Source organism: Dromaius novaehollandiae, chromosome 1, assembly GCF_036370855.1.
Source record: "Dromaius novaehollandiae isolate bDroNov1 chromosome 1, bDroNov1.hap1, whole genome shotgun sequence".
Classification (NCBI taxonomy): domain Eukaryota; kingdom Metazoa; phylum Chordata; class Aves; order Casuariiformes; family Dromaiidae; genus Dromaius; species Dromaius novaehollandiae.
The window spans coordinates 36,757,733-36,767,484 of record NC_088098.1 but is presented as its reverse complement, the minus strand read 5'-3'; positions in this window follow the sequence as shown (position 1 = coordinate 36,767,484).

Sequence of the window (9,752 nt, the reverse complement as noted above, 5' to 3'; positions counted from 1 at the left end):
TGAGTTGAGCTTCTTTCCTGAATCACTCTGGAAGACTCAGTTGCTCTCTCTGATCATACAGGGAACCTAAGGAAACTAATTTCTAACTCAGACATATGAATTTAAATGCCTAAGATTAGGCACTTGAACAAAAGTGGCATCAAAGTATTTTAAATTTTCTTTATCTGCAGAATGAAAAAATACACACACATACAGCCATGCAGTATAAAGTGCTGCATTGTCCATTTTCAGCTCACCCCATCTCTAAAGCATACATGTCATAAAGTATAGATATGTAAACAATTGAAAAAATGGCCGGATTCCTCTCTGGCCATGAACCAGCACCACTTTTCAGTTTTGAGTGAAGTTATTCTTCGTTTACACTGAGGTAAGTGAGAGGAAAATCAGAGAGTGCTGAAGTGAAGTAATGCATTTGGAGAGAACTTTTAGCTGAACTATATACATTTTGTAGATGAGCTCAGTTTCTGAAAATGTGAGTTGCTGCACTACCTTGTTAAAGACCCACTATACTTCCAGCCAGAAAAAAGTGCTCACGCATTTATTTCTGGGGAACAGTGACATCTAGCGAGCATTCTGACCAATAAGAAGTATTCCCTGGGGTGCTTTTTAAGACTGAGCCTGCTGCTTGGGTTTACTTTGTTTTGTGACGATTTGAATGTTGCAGTCCCTTAAATCTCAACTGCATGAGCTGCTAATCTCTGGCAAGATCAAATGAATATAAATGTAAAAGTATCTGTGTGCCAGAATGGTAAGGGAGTTGGGTGACTGATAACGGGGGACTTAAACATGATAAATAAAATGTAGGAAAGTGCCCTGGTACAAATTTGTTCCAGGGCCCGTGCAAAGAGAGGCAAGCTCCAAGCTGTAAAGTGGTCAAGAGCGGCATCAGCCAGGAAACCACAGAGGCCAAGTGGTTCATGAATTCAGTACTTTTCTGGCAGACTTTCTGTTCCTGGGCTCCTGGGAAGCTCCCGTCAGAATTTATGGCTGTCTTCTCCTACAGGAGATCCTGGGGCATGTAGCTATACTCACCTCGACTTGCTGCCTTTTAAGTGGGAGCACTCTGCTTGATACAGGTCTGTATGCCACTCTCATGTAAAGTCTGCACTTTCCTTCTCTACTGGGGCTCAGCCCAGGACTGTAAGAGTGTGTGTGCACATCCATGTACGGGTAAAGAAGTTACAGCTTTAAAATAAAATGCTTTTGGAACTAAAAATACTATTTGCTTACATAGCAGCTCTATGAGTATGTGACAGGTGGGATGGTCCTCCAAGGATTCCCAGAGGAGGGTCAAAAAGAAATGGATATGTTGCTTAAAATGAACTTTTCTCAAAGATTGTGTTGCATAATGAACTTGACGATTAGAAATGGTTTTGAGGTACGCAAACACCAACCTAGAAGTCTTCAACACTCCATCAGCATCTGCAGCTGGTCACTTCATTAGCACTTGGTCTTTAAAAAACGGAAAGGTGATCTTTCAGATGTGTCATAAATGACCATTATATAAAATTCCATCTGTCCAGGCTGTAAGCATGTATTTTATTATACAAATTAGAAATATTTTGTTAGTATTCAGAGAGATATTGGACCAGATTCAGCTGTGTTTTTTAAAGCAGTTTAAGTCTGAGGAAACAGTTTTTCCACATCCATGCCAATTTAAGAGGGAAGAATCCTTTACCTCGATTATCACATGGCGAAAATGGCCCTTTACTTTTATCTGCCAGAATTTGAAGAAACCCATCAATAATGATGTGAAGATCTGAACTATTGGGAAACTAAAGATAATTAAATCTTTACCTAATGCGCCATGTAATTCCTAGATCTGGAGGGTGTGAAGTTTATTGCACATAAATGCCGTATCATAAGCTACATGAATGGGTAAAATTCCCACAGTAATATTAGCTTTGATGATTTCCTGTGTCATGGCATTTATATTGTTCTTTTTTTTTTCTTTTTTTCTTTTCTGTACTGCAAATGCTGGAAGCATGCACATTAGAGGAAAAGTTGTGCAAATATCTCAAATGCCAGTAAGAGAATAGGAAGACTATCTCATTGTACTATGTCTCTTCTTTTTTTATCTCAGGAAAGAGTGTGGCATATGATCATCTCATGAAGGCTGCATCTTAATGCATAGGCACAACAGGACCGAAGTAACGCTGGGCAAACCTAATACTGACGATTCCCAACTTCTGTGCATTTGACTTTGCTACCATAATATTTTTATAACGCTGTAACAGTCAAACATGCCTCCAGCATTTTTTCTAAACTTCGTAAGGCAGATACATTGAATTTCATGCAAGATAATTGTTGAGCCAAGAAGAGGACTGGCATCTTCCTAGAAGAGCACTGCTGACTGTCATAACTGGGCTGCAACCACAGCAATAACCGTCTCTCAAATATTGGCTGACCTCTCTTTGAACAAGGGCTTTTCTGCAGAGATCTACTGAAGAGTTTCCTGTGACGAGGGAAAAGGCTGAAATGTGTCAGTGGGACACACAACACAGGAGCCAGACTATGTGGTAGCCAGGTTTTGGGGGCCAGCCATAGCCACGTAACAGAAGAGGTTTTTAAGACAGAGGGAGCGGAACTGATTTTCCCCTTTCCACCCCCAACAATCTGACAAAGGCACTGCAGAAGGAGCGAGATCAAGGTGTGGAGAAAATTTATCTTATGGCGAGGTCTTCAAAAACCTGAGTGCTTTAAGAATAAAGCTTCAGTGGTTAATAAATTTTGTCACTAAACATGTGCTTTGCCCTTTTCCTTCATTCATCCTGAGGCATCCAGTTTAGCTCCTCAGAGACCATATTTTAGATGAAGCAATGCATGGAAAATGTTTAATGGGTGAGAGGGCTCTTGGACACTAATTTGAGAATCCAGCGCAGCTTCCTGTCAGATTGCAAGGGAGGTTGTCAGAGGAGAGGTCTGAGATGAGAGGTCTGACGTAGGAGCGTATCCAAGAGACAGAGCTAGAACATTAAGTCTGTATTAAGCCATTCTCAGCTGGTTTAGAAGTATGTAAGATTTTGCAGTGGAGTCTAAATAATGAGGTATTTGGCTAGGCTGTGTAAGTGTAAACATAATGTTTCAATTTAAACCTTCTGTATCTGATGATTTTTCTCTTCAATTTGCATTTTACTAATAACACAGAATTGTACAGATTCCCTAAAGTCATCAGCAGGATGAAATCATTACACTGACAAAGCCTTCTATGACTTTAGCCACTTTGAGCATTGTAGGCTATTTTTTCTCTCAGGGTACCAGCTGCAGGAGGGCGACTGATGAGGTATGACTTTGCCTTTGACTTAGTAGCTATTTTCTGATAGCAAAGTATAGGGAAAAACTTTGATATTGATCAAAAATGGTTATTAATAAAATTGTAATGTTAAATTATTCCAATCCTGCCTTTTCTCAATTTTAAAAGGTATCTGTGATTACTTTATACCAGTGGTGACTGGAAAACACAAAATAGGTGTTTATGGGTTAGGTTCTGGGGGAATTATTTTATGCAAGAAATTCCTTGGATAAATAAAGGAATACCTCATCCTTTGTTAGTTAAGGATCAGTTTCAAGTGTCAAAAGATATAACACACTGTCTGTAAACCATTAAACATATTTTTATGCAGGCTTAAAAGCCATTTTTTTACAATTCCTTAACTTTTCACCTTATTTCCTTTTATGCTACAAGTTGGAAAGCATGTAAAAAGCTTTGTGCTTTGTATACAATATTTTTGCCAGGAGCCTTTAATCATGTTTTGGAAGTGGCTTACATACCACTAAAGTGTAAAAGCAGCTGTAAAGTGAAAAAGAAACTGATGATGAGTTAAACCATCATTGTGTGTCACTGGAAAGAGCAAGACCTTTCACAGAGGACTCCTGTTAGGTAAAATGGCATGATCCTTATTTCAAGAAAAAAAAACCTTTCAGCAGAGTTGAGCATCAGAAAGATTCTAGAATTTAAAAGAACCAAAGCATATTCTCTTCAGAAACATAAGAGAAAGTAGTGACATATTGGTAGCAAAAGTGGATGCAACTTTGGTTTGGTGCCACATGATGGGAACATCTCAAGAGTAGGTCCACTAGGAGTGCACCCAGGATACGAGTCTGAGACAGTAAGAAGCCCGCACTTCTGACCTGACACATATATGGATTCCTCCTGTAATTAAGTTATAAAAAAAATGAGATTATAAAACAAGTGGCACAAGAAAGCATTTGTTCCTAACCCAAACTTTACTGCAATATTCACAGTTTAGCCATTGGCCTATACAAATAAGTAACAATCAGATATATGAAAAATAATGGAAAAGCAAAAAAGCTACAACATACCACTTGGGAATAGTCATTTTCATTTCATGAATATTTCTGTAATATGATGACAAGACTGCATTGCCACGTGAAAGACAAAGCGGTAAAGCATTGCCAAGGAATTAAACTGAAATTTCCATTTTGAAGATCCTACCAGGATATTGAGGTACTATTTAAAATACTGTCATGGGAAACAGAGAACAGTAGAAAGATTTTTTTTTATATAAGATTACTGATATTCATTTTTTTGATTATTATTTTTGATGACAACTCCACAAATGACTTATTTTTATAAAACAACATCTCAGGTTTTATAAGACTTAAAATTTCTCTCACTTGATCATCTATAATCCTACAGTTTGGGTTACCTGTGCTGTATCACATAGCTCAGATCAATCCTCAGATGGAATTTCTGTTCCAACTATATACTATCTTTGCTACTTATGACATGTGAAGACAAGACTTGCAGCTACTTGGAAGAATTAGATATCCTGGACTCCATATGGGTAGACCACACTCACTGATGTAGTCTTTGTTAAAAGCTTTCCATAAAAAGATTAAAAAAAAAGAACACAAATGAGCTAGCCATTGCTCCTGTTTGTGCTCTGGTTTTAATTTTTCTTTTGCTTTTTTTATCAATAAAAAAGTCATGATTAATAAGCACAATTATTTTCCTTGTCTTTAATCACTGTGTCTCCTAAAAGTTGGCAAGGGAGCCCATGTGACTAAAATAGCAGGAGTCAAGTCCCTGAACTGGCATTAAGATAAACAGTTACTGAATGTTGGCCTCTCATTTTTTACTTCTCCAGATTATATGTTATAGAGGGGAGCTTTGTTTATTTCTTTGTTTGGATAAAACTGCTTGCTGCAATTGCTTCTGCATTTTAGTTTTTCTTTTTGCAATCAGACTGTGCCTTGGTACTACTGCCCTGTTGTCTCATGTTGCTAATGTCTTCTTCTCCACTCACCACTTCTGTTTTGATATTATTTCCCTTTGAGCTTCTCCCTTACAGTGTTGGGAGCAGGTAGAGAAAGAAGCTTCCTGCTTTCCATTTTTCTGCCCTGTGGCTCACTGGCGCTAAGAAAAATAGTTGCAAGGGAATTCTGCCTGCCTTTACAATGAAGCATGCTCTTCTGCTCTGATGGAATGGCACACAGGCATTCCAGCCAACAACTAAAATAGGGGTCTATTCAGTGCAGATGAGACTTTAAGAGAATTTAGCTTCCAGCTGAAAACAAACAGCAATCACCACTGCCAGAAACCCTCAAGTATATATACACACTGAAAATGTTAGTTTTTATGACTTTGACAAATTTGGGACAACTTTTTATGGTAACAACAATAGGTACATCCTGACACCAGAATGGCTGTTAGCTTCGATCAAAAACTTGGAGATTTTAGAGATTATAATACCTTTTTAATGGCTACCTCTTAGTGTTAACAGGTGCAGTCAAATTTGTTGCAATAAAAATAAGCAAGCAATCTGAAACAGACATGGAAAATTTCAAGTCAAATCTTTAAAAAGAGATAAGCTTTAGAAGCAACCAAAAATGAGAAGCAATCTCTAGTAGAGTATGCCAGGAAACCTTAATTAGAGAGTTACTTAAAAACTGCTGATGATTTGAAATTTTTATTTAAGTTTCCTCTGACTCTGCCCTAAAGAATAAATTGTGTTTTAGTTGTGGATCATAACACTTTCAGCTCACAACAAAAAGCAATATAATTTGGTTTCTGGGCTTGCTATGAAATTACCATATAGTTCTCATAATTCATAATAATAGTTGCAACCTTGCAGGCTAGAACTTGGTTAATATCTTGCTGTAAATGATTTTATTTAAAAAGTGTGCACGCTGGACTTAATTGAGTTTGTTATAGGCTGTTGCTTTCCAGCTTATATTTGCAAAACAGCAAACAGACAACACCCCAAGAAGTAACACTTCTAATAATAATACATCTAATAAAATGTGTGACTTTAAAGATTTAGGAGCATGCTGCAAGCTCCTTAAACTCACAAGTGTGTATTTCCATGTTATTGAACTTTATATACCAATCTGTTGCTGTGAGATTGGTCTGCCTTTCAGAATTGTATTAAGCAACATGGCTAGCATCTGCCTGATGCCGTTTATTCTTTTCCCCATCTTCTGCCCAAGGGGAAAACTATCTGAGCGAGATTTTAAAACAAATAATATGTGCATTATGTTGTGTGTTTATGTTGGATGAGGGAAAATTGAAGAAATATGCCTTTGACTTGGAATGAAAGTAAATGAGCTTTTGTTGAGGTTCTTAACTCTGATGGAATTTCATTCCATGGTCTTGACTGGTCACTGAGAAAGACTTATTTAGGACACCCATGCACTTCAGTGGGACTGTCTGTGTGTGTAACTGCCAGCACTGTTAGCAGAAATGTCAAGATCTGACACACACAAAATATTTATTCTGCACATCTAGTTATTACCTGCCAAACTTCAAAAAAATGACTAGGGATTCTTTGTTTCTCAAGTGTATGTGTGTAAATAGTTCACCCAGGGATTTTATTGGTGCCCAACTTCAAATGTCATAGGATGATCAGGTACCAGTAAAACGTTATTTTGAAGGTTTTAAAATCTTCATAAATAATACCTACTGCCTGTTCCACAGGATGCATGAAATGACAGTGTGCATGTATTGAAATAAAATTTCAGTCCATGTGATGTTCGTTACGTCTCCTTTGGGTAACAGTTGTAGAGCATAAGCTGCGAACATCTGAGCCTTCGTGGGCATTCCTGAACGTGCTGATGATGGGCTCCTCTAGCACTGTTAACTCATCTGTAGCTGGAAAACTGAAGCACACAGAGAAAAAAATAGGCTCTGTTAGGCTACCTTAGAAGACTGTGACAAAGTCATCGAAATGGAGCTCTCCTGAGGCTGGTGCAATTGTCTTTAAAAATCCTCTCTCTAGTGTATGGAAGATCTTAGTAGCCATTTGATTGTAGGTCCTAAATTTCTTTAGTTTTTTTACAGTAGCATTTTCGTACTGATAAGATATGCACTTTTGAAAAGAATCCACATTGTACAGCAGTCTCAGAGCGTATTAACTGATTCCTTTGAGAAGAAACCAACCTGGGAAATACTCCTAATGCAGAAGTGCACCTAATGCAGTTAGCGGTTCGACTGTTAAATAGCATCCAATCTGAAGTAAAATCCCCTAAAATGTGTATTGTTTGAACATCAGGTCATCAGCACCAACCATTTTGCTCTACAAATCTATTTCTATTGTGCTCCACTAAGAATCATAGCAGACTTTGGCTGGAAGGGACCTCTAGATATCATCTGGTCTGATCCCCCGCTCCAGGCAGGACGAACTTTGAAATTAAAGCAAGCTTTGAAAACAGACTGTGTTCAGGGTCTTGTCCAGCTGAGTTTTGAATATCTCCATAAACAGAGATTCCACAGCCTCTCTGGACAGATTCTTCATGGCGATTCTTTTTTTCCTAATGTCTAGTGAGAGTTTGTGTTCTTGCAGCTTGTAGCAATTCCTTCTCACCCTATCATTATGCATGTCTGAGAAGAGTTTGGTTCCATTTTCTCTAGGTCAGACAGCAAAAAGATTTCCCTTTACTCTTCTCTTCTTCAGGCTGAACAAACCCAGTTTTCTCAGTGTCTCCTTGTATGCTGGGTGCTCTGGCCTCCAACCCTCTTGATGGCCCTTCAATAAACCTGCTCCAGTATGTCAATGTCAATATCTGTCTTGTTCTGGAAAGCCCAAAACCAGACATGGTATTCCAGATGCACTCTCACAAGTGCCAAATACTGGAGGAATAATCACTTCCCTTAATCTGCTGGCTACAGTCTTAAAAATACAGCCCAGTAGTTAGCCTTCATCACCACAAAGACACACTGCTAACTACTAGAACCCCCAAGTCCTTTTCTGCAAAGCTGCCTTCTAGCCAGTTAACCCATGGCTTGTGTTGTTGCATGAGTTATTCCATCCCAAATGCAGGACTCCACATTTTGTGTTTTTGAACTTCACAAGGTTTCTGTCAGCCCAGACCTCAAGGCCCCTGTGAGCAGCAGTCCTGTCCTTCAGCACACTGACTGCTCTTCCACACTGGATGTCATCTTTGGACTTGTTGAGGGTGCATTCCATCCCATAGTCCATGTTGTTAACAAAGGCATTGAACAGTATCAATCCCAGTTACTATCAATCTAGTAACAGGTCACCAGCCTTCGTCCAGTCATCAGCATCCTCATGTAGATCTAACCTTTGATCTCTTCCATCTGTCATTATTCAGCCTTTAGACTGTTCTGTTTAATGTCTTGAGTCCTACTTCCTTATGCAAATAATGTGTGCAAGTACAACTGACCACAGTTTTTAGTTCCATTCCAGGCTTTGTTATGGATATATCCTCCATAATTGGATGTTTTACCTATGGAAGCTACTTCTTCACTTATGAAAACTGCCTTTGCTTCAAACTGTTGATTCACTCAGTTGATTTGCATATGTACATCACTTCCCTCTCTTTAAATAGAAATTTATTCTTCTCACTTCTCCATCAAATGAAGAGCTTTCAGAATTTTTTTGTAACTATTACAGGAAAAAAAGTATTTTCTATGCTACATTATCTAGGGAAAATGTTTTTCTCCTAAAGTGTAAAAACAGCACTTTGATGTGGTGCCACTTTTTTGAAACTTGCAGGAATGACTCTCAAAGATGTAAGAAAGAAGCTGTCCAGGATAGATTAATGAGTTTATTCAGGCTTTTAACAAAAGAAGTGATGAAACTCCAAATTCTATATTCCAGCATAGCTATTGATTCATGGCATTCACTCAAGTATTTAGTTTCAGGAAAAAAAGTGGTGCATGTGGGGGGGTGTATGAGTGTGGCAAAGATAAACTGGATAATGTTTTAGGTTCAAAATGTAATAGTTAAAAAGTGTAAAAATTTCATAACTCTCCAGTTAAGAAATCTCGCATATGTAGGGGTATAAAGGGAATTTTTAATACCACGCAGTTTACCATTGTGCTCAAGTTCTGTTCCCAGTGTAATCAATGCTTCGTGTGTGCTAATGGGACAAGACATCTGCATATGAACTCCTAGATCAACTTGGAACATGCTGCATTCACCAGAAAGTCCTTTACTTCAGCCCCACTACCAAATTCCAATCAACCTCTCTTGTGCCCCTGTAGTAGGACTTCCACAGAAGTGAAGTCGTATGGGCTATGTTATCAAGACTTGTCAATTTAGATTATTTTTGAGTTGATTTTTGTCCTCAGCAGAATGTCTTCCCCACTGCTCAGTCACTACTAGAAGACTCCACCTCCTGCCCTTTTCTCCCTTAGCAAATGTATTTGTAACTTCAGCCTGACATGAAGTAGTAACAGAGTCCTAACAATTATCTAAATTTTCTGGCTAGGGCAATTACATTAAGATCTTTACGTTTACAGTATTTCATGTGCCTAATCCAAAATA